Below are 13,583 nucleotides of genomic sequence, written 5' to 3' on the forward strand. Positions count from 1 at the left end.
GTTCTAGAAATTATCCAGCTCAAAAGCAAGAACAGCCCCCAAGTTGTCCATAATGTACATTGATTTGCAATGTACAAGTAGCCTGTAACCCATGGTTAAACCATTTAAACAAAAACAATGTAATGATTAAGTTTTAAACTTTTTTCAGTTCCATCATATACATTTCGTGCAGATTTATTCCTTATTCTCACACATTATGTTGGAAGTGTTTGAATTTAACTCAGCTTGCATGGGGAAGGGTAAATAGAGTGGGAAAGGGGAATCTCTGTGCTTCTTAGGCTGTTTTTCTGACCTAACCTGTGCTGATCTTCCTTCAGGTTGTAAACTGATCCTCTTAGGGTTGCTGACCTAATTTCCTGCTCCTCCCTTCTTCTTCTTCATCCCACATTGGGAAAGGAGACACTTATTTTCCCCTTTTGTTGCTCACTCTCCTACAGAGAAGAGCAAGCATGACTCTTCACATCTCCACCTTAGTTAGCCAGAACTAGGAATCTTTCTTATCAAACATGTATTTGCTTTAATAAATGCTATTTTATTGTTTTCCTAAATCCAGGCTGTCAGTGTGATTGTATCCAGGGTAAAGTGCGCTTCTTCAACAGGGGATCCTATTACAGTTCAGCTTCTGTCAGCATTCAGCTCCAATGCTTGCATGTTAATGGTGACTTTTCTTCATCGCCATGGTAATTACATGTGGGTTAGTTTAATGTCTGTTTTGTGTAAGTTGGTTGAAGGCATGATTAAAGACAAAACTATCAACAACATGGAACAGCAAATAAAGCTGAGGAGGAAGAATAATCAGTGTGGCTTCTTCAAAGATAAGTTTTAGAGTTCTTTGAAAGTGTCCATAAGCACGTGGATCGTGGTGATCTGATAGACACTGCACACTTAGACTTTCAAAAAGCTTTTCACAAGGTCCCTTGTGATGTTCCTATATATTAGTGTATATATGGTAAGTGCTGGTTGTTTAGAGTATACATGGTAAGTAGTGAAAGAGGAGGGGGACTGAATAGGCAATAGAATGCTTGATGATTGGCTGAATGTTTAAAATGGCTGACAGTATAAATGAAAGGATGACAGGTAAATCTGGGTGAATGTGAGGTGGTGAATTGTGGAATAGGGGGGAGAAGAGAAAGAGTGGATTGCTTGGTGGGGTTTGAGAGAGTTGTTTGCCAGGAGAGAGTGAAGAAGGAGGGGGGTGGAGTTCAGATTAGTATTGAGTAAAACTATATGCTTATGTGCCTTAAGAAGAAATCTTGTTAATCTTGTTAGCTTTGTTATCTTTAATAAATACTTAATTTGGTTTACCAAAGGCCTGATCCTTGGCTGGAGTTTCACAGACCAGAAGGGAGGGTAAGGTAATGACCAAGGCTGAAGGGGAACTGTAACAAATGGTGGCAGCGGTGAAGAGAATAACAATACCAGTATTCAGAGTCTCTGGGAATACTAGTATTGGGACGTTACTGGTGGTTGCCTAGCAGGGGGATCTGTTGAGATCTGTGCTAGAGCGGATAGGTAAACCATAAGAGAGTGCGGTCCGGACTGGTGGAGTCCCTGGTGGTGCCTAGAGACAGGCAGTAACCACGAGCAGGTAGGAACCTGACAGGGAGAGCCAGGGAAGGACGCATCACATCCCTCACCAAAGGCTTCTGAGTAAGCTTAGCAGTCATGGAATAAGATTGCAGGTTCTTTTGCAGATTGGTAACTGGTTAAAGAACAGGAAGCGCAGGGTAGGAATAAATGGACAGTTTTCACAAAGGAGGAAGTAAGAAGTGGGATCCCCTAAAAGGATCTGCACTGAATCCAGAGCTTTTCAATTTGTTTAAAAATGATTTGGGGGTAGAGGTGAACAAGTTTGTAAATGACAACAAGTTATTCAGGGTGATAAAAACAAAAATGCATCATGAACAGCTCCAACAGGATCCCTCCATCCTGGGCAACAAAATGTGAAATGCAGTTCAACGAAGGGAAGTATAAAATGGGTCAAAAACAAAAAACTAGCTCAGACCACAATCCTAACCCCATTTACCTGGGAGTAAGCTCCTTTGAATTCAATAGGACTTACTTCTGATAAGACATGGTTGGGATTGCACTATTATACACTGATGGGACCTGAACTGACTTTAACTAACCATTCTATTCCAACTTTTTGTTATTAGAACTCTGTAACTAAGAACCAGTATCTGAGCTTGCTTTTTTTCTCCTCCTTCCCAATCCCTTTTCCTTTTGTGTTATGTCTTTTATATTGTAAGCCTATGAGAAGTGACTGCCTTGTCCCTGACATTTGTAAGCTCCTCTGACAGCCTTTCTTGGCTGAAGGGCAGAATAAAAATGCTTGAAATAAATTAAGATATGTTGTGATCATAGTGTATGGCTCAATTAAAACAGTGTCCAGAGTGCAACAGATGCCCTTTCTCAAAAGATGCCAAAAAGGCAACTATAATGATCAGGGGACTGGAGTATCTTTCATAAGAGGACAGGATAAATTGTTTGAGGATTTTTAGTTTATATACAAATGCAACAAAGTAGGGACATTATAGAGGTCTATAAATTATGGATGATGAAAGTGGAGAGTTTTTCTGCCATTCTCATTATACTAGAACCTCGGATCATCCAGTTAAACTGATTGGCATGGATATTCAGGTCAAAAAAGAGAACGTTTTTCATCACATGACACATAATTCATTTTCTGAATTCTCTGCCACAAGATGTGGACTTACATCATATATGACTTTAAAAAGGGATTAGACACATTCATGGAGGATAAGCCCATCAGTGGCTATTGGTCATGATGGCTATATAGCATCTCCTTGTTCAGAGGAAATACACCTCCCAACAGTAGTCACTGGGACAATAGCAAGAGAGGGCTCTTGTGCGCATGTCCCACTTGTGAGCTTCCCAGGACATCTGGTTGGCCACTGTCAGAAAGAGGATGCCAGACTAGATAAGCCTTTGTTCTAGCAGGGCTTCTCTTGTGTTCTTAAGTCTGGGGATCATGCATATGACTAATTCAGGAAGAAGAAAGAAGAAGCAACTGGCAGAAACCATGATACTGCAGAATCAGCAGCTAAGTAGGAAACGGTGTCAGTACCCAGGAAAGTAAAGATTTGTGCAATCTATGCATTCAGGAAGAGGAGATGCCAATTTCTGGTTACAATCTGAAAACCGAAAGTGGTTAATGTTTAGCACATCTTAGTTGTGGCCTCTGTACTTTCTCAGCTGGAAGTTCCAATGAGCTCTATGTAGTTTTTCTTCTTAAATAAATAATTGTTATATTTATGCAATTCCTGATCAGGATGTTGCTGTTTGACCATCTTCCTTTCATCCCAGTTCTGTCTTCCTTCCTTTTTCTCTGGCTTTCTCTATAGTATAAGCAAGTTGAAAAAATCTGGTCACACTTATTTTCAATTTCAGTTGTGACATTACTGCAATGATTGGTCAACTCAGCTTTTGTACTAAAGATCTGAACTTTTTTTTTAAGGAGATGGAGTTTACTTTACCTTAGAACTAGAGTTTAACTTCAGTGTCAGAAACCTGCAGCTGCAACAATAAGAGATGGAAATTTGACCCACTCTGGGTTGAAGGTGATGTGGATTAGAATAATGGTGTTAAAGAACCTTGTCCAGCTGAATAGAAGACACCACATAAATCAGCCAATAACCTTGGTGAGGTTTTCTACAAATAACATGAGGATCTGCAGCCTCCCTGCCATTATCAGCAATGGTCATCTTGCTCACTCATACTGAGACACCAGATGTAACTAAGGGGCCCAGAGGGAAAGCAGGGAATGATGAGTTAAAATTAATAACTGCAGTGGCAATGTACATGCACTATTCTGATATGAAACGGAAACCTCTGAGATATTTGGGGGTGCTTACAAAACTCTGACAGTGCAGAAAACCTACCGCTGACTTCAAAACAAGCCTGCTTTGAAACACTGCTGATAACTGAACAAAGAGGAGATGAAACTTGGACAGAACTTATGTTTTCTTCTGCTGGCTTTTTCCAAGCAGTGGCTTTGATCCACTCTTCAGAAGTCCTTGCAGATCTAATTGAGGAAGAGGGGAGAAGAGTTAGCAATATATATCATCACTTCCTAATATATATTATTCCTAATAATAATATATATCACTTCCTAAATACGTTATTTCTGTCACTGTGATTTGGGGGAGGTGGCATTCTAATGAATGAAAATGATGGCAGTTTTCTGACATATCAATGTTATGCCAGTTCAGTTTTTACCTCTGACATCAGTATGTGAGTTTCCCACTTCTGTATACCGAATGGAAGAGCCACATAGACCACAGGAAAAATTATAATTTATGACAATCAGTCAATAAATCAATCAAATTTATCAGGCAGCCAAATACAGATTACAACTAAAGGAAAAACAAACAAAAAGCAACCAAACAATGTTATACATTACAATACATAGAGGTAAATGTCCTTGATCCAAACAGCAAGTATTTATAATCAATCACCACCCCAATATATCAGGACAACTCTTCACACATCTGATGGACTCTAGTCCACAGAAGCTTATAGCATAATAATCTTGTTAGTCTTTAGTGCCAAAATACTATTTGTTATTTTTACATTTATAAATATATTTCTATATTCAGAAGAAACTTATTAAAGTTAAAACATCTGATTAAGTGGACTCTAGTCCATGAAAGCTTAAGTCATGGTAAATTAGTTAATATCTAAGGTGTCGCAAGACTCTTTGTTGCTTTTGCTGAAACAGACTAAAAGCACAATCCTAACCATACTTACTCAAAAGTAAGTCCTACTGAATTCATTGGGGTTTTCTTCCATGTAAGTGAAGGTAGGATTACAGCCTAACATGGCTACCCTTGTGGAAATTTAGATTAAAAGACATTCTTAGCCTCCCTTGAGAAAGCATGTAGCATTCATTGCCAGCTATGGCTTTATATTAGCCCTACCAATAGCACTTTTAGCTTAAAAGCATAAAAGGAATAATTGCACTGTTAGAGCTATTATAAAAATGCTTACTCAGAAGCCACAGTAAAACAATACTACTATTAGGACCACCCAAAAGGTCACAGAAAGCCTTCTCCAGAACTCTTCTTCAGCCTGGATGTTAAACAAAACAGCATCCATCCTGAAGAAATGTTGAGGAGAGCTTTTAAGTTTTCTCACCATTTTGTGACATTTATTTATTTATTATTACATTTATATCCCATCTTTCCTCTGAGGAGCTCAAGGTGGCATACAAACATGGTTGTCTGCTTCCTGATTTTATCCTCACAACAAGCCTGTGAGGTAGGTTAGGCTGAGAGACAGTGACTGGCACAAGGTCACCCAGTGAGCTTCATGGCAGAGTGGGATTTGATCCAAGGCCCACTCCGGCACTCTAACCACTACACTACACTGAATTTATCCTACTAAAGGTATTGCCTTACTAATAGACCAACCTGTGATATCAGTACTTATTGTTTATGTTGGTCCTGTTTCTTCTCCACTGAACAGATCACATACCTTTCTCTCCTGTCCATGCTGCTCAAAATGTAAGTGGCATACCAGAATCAGAGGCTGGGGAGATAAATAAGTGAGAACCAAAACAACCCAGGAACGCCATGGGGGAAGCTGCTGGGGTGATCTGAAAAGGATAAACAGTTGAATTAACGTAGCTTACTTACCACACATAGCTTGGGAGGTGGCTGTGTATTGAATCCTGTATGAATAGACTTCCCTTTTGCTTCAATCATACAGAGACTTTTGTCATAGAAAATAAGAAAGCTGAGAAAAGAGTTCCTAGTTCTAGTCAACTAAGTTAAATATACAAGAAGCCAGGCTTGCTCCTTTGATTTCAGCAGAGTGACAAAGGAAAGATGTTTCCTCTCCCATGAAGAAGAAGGGAGGAGCAGGAAATGAGGTCAGCAACCCTAAGAGTATCAGTCTACACACCTGAAGGAAGGTCAGCATAGGTCAAGTCAGAAACACAGTCTAGGAGTTTAGATGTTCCCCTCTATCTACTTTAACCCATGCAAACAAGTTCAGTTGCACCCCAACACTTCCAACAGAAACAGCAGGTAAAGACTGTGGTGCCCTCTAGGCAGGACTTTGAGAAAGATGTCCAGGATCCCTCTTAGAAGAATGAGCAGGAAGGTCCCCAAATGCAACCTGTCCAGCTTAACATGTTTTGAAGGATGTGAAGTAACAGACATTGCTTTCCCACAACATTTGAAGCCATTTTAAATACCAGAGTTAAGCTTGCTTTGCACTTTATAAATGTTCTGAATGGAAAATGCTACCATCTAGGGAGAAACCATGCAAGGCATATGTAGTTTTTTTACATATGATTATCACACAGGCAGAGTGTTTGCTGGATGCACCTGAAGCACACACATGCTGCAAAGCTGTGACCCAAGGTGGTTAATAGTGTGTGCATAATCAGAAAAATAAATGTCAGTAAAGGTGACCAATTGTATGTTGCAGAAAATTCATAATACATGAGTGGCCTTTGGATGCAAACAATTTTTAAAAATCTGATGCTTTTTTTAATTAGACTATATCCTATTTGAGTATGCTCCAGTTTTCAAGCTTCTCATAATTTTAATCAGTTGTGAAATGTAGCAGTTATGTCTCTGGCTGTTTAGTACCTCAGTCCTTTACATCTCTACTTAAAACTGGGCCACTGACATTATCTTGTAATTGGCACCGATATCTGCTGAGGTTAATTCCAAGTGGGCATGGTAAAAACAACAGTCTGTGTACTTTTTCATATCCATAAAACCTATTCTACCATATACCAAATCAAGCAGTAAACATAATAAATAAAAAGATCATAAGCAAAAAGATCAGAGCCACTTCAACATTTTTAATTGTAGTATGTTGAATTTAGGGGAGACGGCATAAATTCAGACAGGGCACACACTGGAAATTGTTCTTTTTTTACTTTGGTTTAGAATTACAACTATTTTCTTAGTGACAATGTTTTGCTGAGCTATGCCGCTTCACATACAGAAGGAAAGGGTTTGTGTTTTTTTTTAAAATAAACCTGTAGGGAGAAATTAGGTTTTTTTTTAAATGTAGGGAGAGTTGCATCAGTATATGTACGAGCGATATAGTGCAAATACGTTGCATAGGTGCAACTCAGACCTCCTGGATCTCCCTACTTCGTGAAACTTGAAAGAGTTGGATTTAGAAGGCCCCTGGAGGTGAGGCTTCCTAGTAGGCAGGGCATTGTGTCTTCTTGTTGGGGTTGGGGGCGTCGTCTCAGTTCAACAGCACAGCATATCCGAACTCAAGCATTCGTGTATAAGATGTTTCCTTCCTTCTACGAGGATCAGGTATGCTCACTACGACACCGCTACAACCTCAAGTATAGAAGCCGGGAAGTCTGAAGAACTTGAGACCTTTCACGCGATTGGCTGTGCGTCTCTTTCTATACGTCGAGTATTACGTTGTCATTTGTTTCTCTCAGTGAAAGCTCCTTAAGCGAATTGCAGGAGGCGTTTAGTAGAGACTAGAGGAGGTTCTGGCTGACAAGATGTCCGCTTCCCTTTGTCACCTCACCCCATACACGCATAATGTTAATCGCAACTCTTTCGTCCTGGAGTAACTCAGTGACCACTCTGCTCCTGAGAACAACTGATTAAGATTAAGTTTGCGGAAATTAAATTGATTTAGCAACATGTAGATCCAGGATGAAAGCCCGCCAGTCATACCTCCATTCACGAATGTGACATCTTTAGTAAAAGAGAGGGTGACAGATCGTTGCTACCAAACGTCTGTCATTACTGTTGTCTCCAGAATCCATAAGGGGGAGGGGAGCATTAAACCATTGATTGGAAACGTTAATTCCTTAACTCCTGAATTAACGTTTTGATGCGAACTATTTCCGCCCTTGTTATGTGTGTGTAATAACAAAACCATCACTTGCTTTTCTCCCCTCAGCTTGTCCCATTTCAGACAGGATTCCCCTTTTCACTGTTACCGTGAACTCCGCAGTAAAGATTATTAAATTATCAGGTGCATCGACGTCCCGAAGTAATTTTTAATTGGCTAGTTTGCCAGTCAAAAGCTAGATCGTTAATCTATACACAATTTAATGGATGGGCAGAACCGTTCAATTATCATTATTATTAATCAGAAGTCTGACAAAGTTAAATAGTTGCATCACGTATTTCTGCATGGAACAATTATTTGTTCACAAAGGGCTTTTTCTTGTTTTAGTTATGTGCCCAAACAATTTACTCGCAACATCTGGTTGGATTTAAGCTCTCTCAGATCCCAGTAGTTCCGTTTAAACTACTTTTGTCGCTGGCTATTTGCTTGGTTTTGGTTTTTTTCCAAAAATTAGGGTCCTAATGGGATCGGATGAGATAGCGCTGTATCTAGTCTAGGTTGGATCTTTCTGAAGTAGGGACACCGGTGAATCCTTAAGGAAGAGAATAAGGATTTTTTTTTTTTTTTGCAGAGTGGGCGGGAAACCTACTGCTAGCGCACAAGAGCAAAGCTCTTGCCCAATTCTCGAAAATTCATTCTACTAAAATGTCTGGATTATGATTCTGAAACGGATCTTAATTCACTCTCTGCCATGTCCCCTCCCCCCTCCGAGCAGGGGGTTCACCTGCAGGATTGAGGCCACTGTGTACCTGGAGCGCGATCCTAAACGAGCTTGCAGATCTCTCCCAACCAGGATGAATTCCACATATTTCAGAGGGACTTGCTTAGGTTTGCAGGATAGTCATAGGATATTTAGGAAACAAAGTCTATTGAATTCAATGTTAATCTATTTAGGAACGGTCTGTGGGCGATCTTGGTCCGGATGGTACATTCGGAAGGATAAACAACGCACAAATTATTGGTGTCGCAGTGAGGGGCATGGAGAGGGTGTTAATCAAACCCAGGAGCATCCGTGCCTTTTGAGAGTTAAAAAAAGTGGGAGGGGGGACTGATGGAAGAGTTAGGAAAGACTTGCTGCAAATTCATGGTTCACGGTAAAACAAACCAGTCCCTTCAATTTCTTCCTTTCCCAATAGGAATAAATAAACCTAAAATATGTTCATGTTTCTGGGCCGAGTTCCAGAGATTATAAAAATGTTGTTGCTTTGAAAACTCAATAAATCAAATTAAACCAGCAAAGCTCTCTTGTAGCCTGATCCATTTCGCAATGTAACGCCTAAATTCTTGGGTTTCTGTGGAAGGACCTGGGAGCAACTCCGCTTAAAGCCAATTCGATTTAACGGGATCCCGGCTGGAGCGTTCAACCGAGCAACCGTAGGCACAAGAGTGGTAAGTGACTACACAGAGTCACCAAGGACTCAAACGGAGGAAATCTGTGTAGATCCAGATGGATTTGGGGATCAAAGCTGCAGGCCGTCAATGGAGCGTTTTTCACACGATCATCTCAATTTTCTAGAGATTATATTGAAAAAGAAGGCCAGGCAGGCGCTGATCTGGAGAGAATTTAGCTGTAGTGATAGATCCAGGGGCTCCTCCTGGGTCCTGACATGCCCGTAGCTTAGCCCCGCCCTTCTAGGGCTATGCGACAAAAATGACTATCGATCAATGCAGGCATCAATACCAAGCCCGTTTCCCCTTCCCCTCAACACCACCCCCTCCGGTTTTCCTTACCATCCAGCCTAATGAAGAGTTCCGGTGGACTCAAAAGCTTGCTCACTATTCTATGACAATAAATGCACTTGGGATTTTTCAAAAGAAAAGTAGCAGTTTAACCCGTAGCCATGCACGCCTGACTTAACCTACCTCTTTCGCTCCCTGACTTACGGGGGGGGGGTTGCCTCTGAGAAAATCCAGAGGATTGGCAAAGAGAGCCTCAGGAGATGGCCTCATCGCCCCTGCTGTGAAGAAAGGGAGGCGCTTCGTCCCTGCTCCGCTGTCCTTCTGGATGAGGATCCAGAAGAAGCCGAAGTCGCTCCTCTTCTTCCCGTCGAGTCTCCCGTTCAGTTCTGGGGGACTGAAGTCGACCATTGGGGCAATGTTGAGTGACTCCCGGGGAATATGGACTTATTTCTGGTGGAAGAGGGGAGATATCCTAACTCAAAGGGTCCCTAATTACAGCTAGAAGAGATGAGAGAAAATCTGAAGATCTTGGCAGGTCTCCTGCGTTTGTCTTCCTTGGGGAAGCTTCTCTGCATTTGTTTGAGGAATGGGTCAAATTGTGATTTAACCAAAAGGAAGAGTAGCTCTTTGAGGGGGGGGAGAAGTTCTATACTGCAGTGCTTTGTGGTCAGTAGTGTAGTGGCAAATTCAGAAGTGCAGGGTCCCTTCATGACAGTCATAGCCACACACATCCTTTTTTGCTCCTGGGTTGAGAATTAAATCCTTGCTAATGCCTTCTCGTAAAAATACAAACATATCTAGGAGCTAATCAGCATGAAAGGGGGGTGTTAGCTGCTGAAAAGAGTCTTCTCAGTGGCTGACTCACCTCCTTTTACTCTGACCGCCTCCAACCAGCAGGAAAGGACAAGGAAGCATGTTAGAAGACTCTTCTCAATGACTAACAGACTCCTTTTTTCATGCTCATTGGTTTGTAGGATGCTGGAGACATAGGGGCCCTGCTGGGACTCAGCTCTCAAAAAAGTAGGGGGACTAAGACCCCTGAGACCCTGGATGATTACACCCCTGGTTGTGGTACACAAGAAGGTCATTTCATAAGGCTGAGATCCTCAGAGGTCTGATCCCACGGCTGGGATCACCCCAGTGTCTAGCGGTCTACTCTACTCCTCGATGCATGAACATCCCAATCCTGTGTTTACTTGGGGGAGCCCTACTAAGTCAAATGGGGCTTGCTTTCAAGTAACTGCAACAAGTGTGCAAACCATCACCTCTTGCATGGACTCCATATATTTCTGGGGGGAAGTGAACAAGAGTTGGTTGTGGTGGAAAGGGGCCTTCATTGGAGGCACATTCCACTGAATGAAACCGGGCTTGCTTCTTGGGATTGGAGAAGCTTCTACTCCACTTCGGAAGTCACTTGTTTTAAAAGGCGGTACAGACCGATCCTAAGCACATTTGTTGGGAAGTCAGTCCCACTGACTACAATGGGATTGGCCAAAGTCGGGGCCTCACAGCACAGGAGACCCCCAGATGATGGTCCAGAGAATGGCAGAGGATGGGGGCAGTGGCAAGTAGTCCCTGCCGCCAGCACCTGGGCCAGCCTGGTCATGCTTATCCTCTCAGGGCAGCATCCTTGCATTTGTCTTTTTTATATGGTATTCAGTACTAGTCCTACTCAGAGAAGGCAATTAAAGTTAACAGGCACCACTAACTAAGGTTCATTCACTTTAATGGGTCTCCAGCCCATGTGGTGTAGTGGTTAAGGTGGTGGACTACAACCTGGGAGACCAGGGTTCAAATCCCCACACAGCCATGAAGCTCCCTGGGTGACCTTGGGCCAGTCACTGCCTCTCAGCCTCTGAGGAAGGCAATGGTAAACCCCCTCTGAATACCGTTTACCAAGAAATCCCTATTCACAGGGTCGCCATAAGTCGGGATCAACTTGAAGGCAGTTCATTTTCAATCAGCAAGTGGCCAGCCCAGCATGTACATGGTTAGCGGTGGACCTTTTTATTTATTTATTTTTCTTTAAAAATATGCGATTATTTTCTACAACAAATTGGCCCTATGACCCGGGAGACCAGGGTTCAAATCCCTACTCAGCCATAAAGCTCTCTGGATGACCTTGGGCTGCCAGTCATAGTCTCTCTTGCCTAACCTTCCTCAGGAGGTTGTCGTGAGGATTAAAATCGAGAGGAGGATAAGCGTGTGGGGGACAGATGGAATGTAAATGTAATAGTAAAGTCAATAAATAATAAACGTTCTTAGCATCAGTGCAGGAGCAGCAAACTCAGTTTATTCCTGTACTCTAGATCTGCGTGAGTTTAAAACGAGAAACTGTATGTGCTCAGAGTATTCCTATCTTAAAAAAAAAAACAGGGCTGGCAAATGTTCTTGCTTTCTTTGTTTCCTTAATATATCAAGAATGTAGAAGCAAGACTGGTTGACGGAGAGGAGAGGAGTGTTCATTGTGTTATACGCACCCGGCCATCTAAAGGGCTGGCGGGCACAAGACCACTAAGTCCACGGTTTAAAATAACCCATCTTTGCCACTGATGGGATTGACTCCCCTTGTGCGTGGGACCGCAGCCATGATCATAAACGCAACTTGGGTCTCGCTATCTCCTCACTGAATCGCCGACACTTCCATCTGCAGCCAGACGCGTCAACATCCCCCTGAAGAGCGCTGCGGGGGCTTGAAATGACACAAAAACGGTATGTGGGTTTTGATCCCTAAGGGTTCTTTCACATGTGCACTCTATCACCAGGCAACTTTACAGTCATATGCGCGTGTATGTATCTGCTGTGGGTCCATGTACAAGTGAAAAAAAGGAGGGCGCCTTGCCTGAATTGCATTTCTCGTTTCCTATTAACTTCATGGCCTCCCCGCCCAGAGCAATGGAGCACTTAAGCACTTTTTGACGGGGGGCGTCAAGGTCTTAAGCCTAGATCCTCTTTAGATGGTAACGGGTGCTGATTATCTTACTTCAAGATGTGGTCAGCCAGCCCTGACGCATTTGCATGCACCACTGCACCGGCTTATAAGCACCATGCTGGCTTAAAGACGAAGGCTTCCAAGGGCCCATGGCATAGCTCCCGGCAGGTAGCACATGCTATTCCAGCTCATGCATGTTTACTCAGAAGTAAGTCCTATGATGTTTAATAGGGCTTCCTTCCAGCTTTGTGCATGGGATTTCAGCCCAAATTCAAAATCAGCTAGGAAATCGATTACTAGAATAGTTATAGTGCAGTAACTTACAGGCAAGGAAAGAGTTGGTTACTTAAAATAAAGTTGTGAAATTTCCCCCCTCCCCCTCCGTTTGTGGCATCGTGGCCAGGTCGTTGCCCTGCAATGGCAGTAGAAACTACAGCTTGCGGGATTCCTCGGTCAGGATCTATCCTAAACCCAGCGACTACTTCAGGTTTAGCGCGACCCTATGCACATTTAGTGAGAAATGACTTTCACTGCTTACTCCCTTGTAAGTGTGTTTAGGTTTGTTTCTTGACCAGCATCCTTCTGCCTCCCCCCCCCATAACAAACTAAACTTAAGCGCCCTCAGATTTCTTCAGAGTCCCCTCCTGCTTGGCCTCAGTTCCCCGATCTCTCCTTTTCTTCAAGCCATCTGCCCTTTCCCATGCTTCTTTCTTACTCCGTTTTCTATTCTGCACCCTTCTTTCAGCCACCTTCCCTTCCCTTTCTGATTCCTTATATCCCTTCCCGGAACCTCATTCAACCGAAAACCTGTGTAACCTTTTAGTGTCAGCCAAATCAACAACTTCCTCTTCCCTCACAGAATTTAGACTACAGATTGTTTAGTTCCCTGAGTGAGTGAACGTCGCCAAACAGAGGCTTCATTTCCACAACCACAAAACGAGATGGATGATATGTTTCATATATGATTGTTACACGATCCCACCTCACGGATTACTGAAGTGGGCAGGGCAATTAACCCATCAGTAAAGCAGAGCCCTCCAGGACTACGCCTAAACATTTGGATCCAGACAAAACAAACACGGTAAATGGTAGATTGATTTCC

At 42.6% G+C, this 13,583-nt stretch overlaps 1 long non-coding RNA gene across 1 annotated transcript; it reads right to left on the minus strand.

The window, feature by feature from the left end:
- Positions 1-2,547: 2,547 nt before the first annotated feature.
- LOC133373725 (uncharacterized) lies at positions 2,548-5,857 on the minus strand. Its single transcript, XR_009759739.1, has 3 exons — positions 5,658-5,857; positions 3,903-4,045; positions 2,548-3,359 (listed from the first exon to the last, which is right to left on the minus strand). It is a non-coding gene; the product is annotated as an uncharacterized LOC133373725 (long non-coding RNA).
- Between the last annotated feature and the right edge of the window lie 7,726 nt (positions 5,858-13,583).

This window comes from Rhineura floridana, chromosome 1 (assembly GCF_030035675.1).
Source record: "Rhineura floridana isolate rRhiFlo1 chromosome 1, rRhiFlo1.hap2, whole genome shotgun sequence".
In the NCBI taxonomy this organism is placed as follows: Eukaryota; Metazoa; Chordata; class Lepidosauria; order Squamata; family Rhineuridae; genus Rhineura; species Rhineura floridana.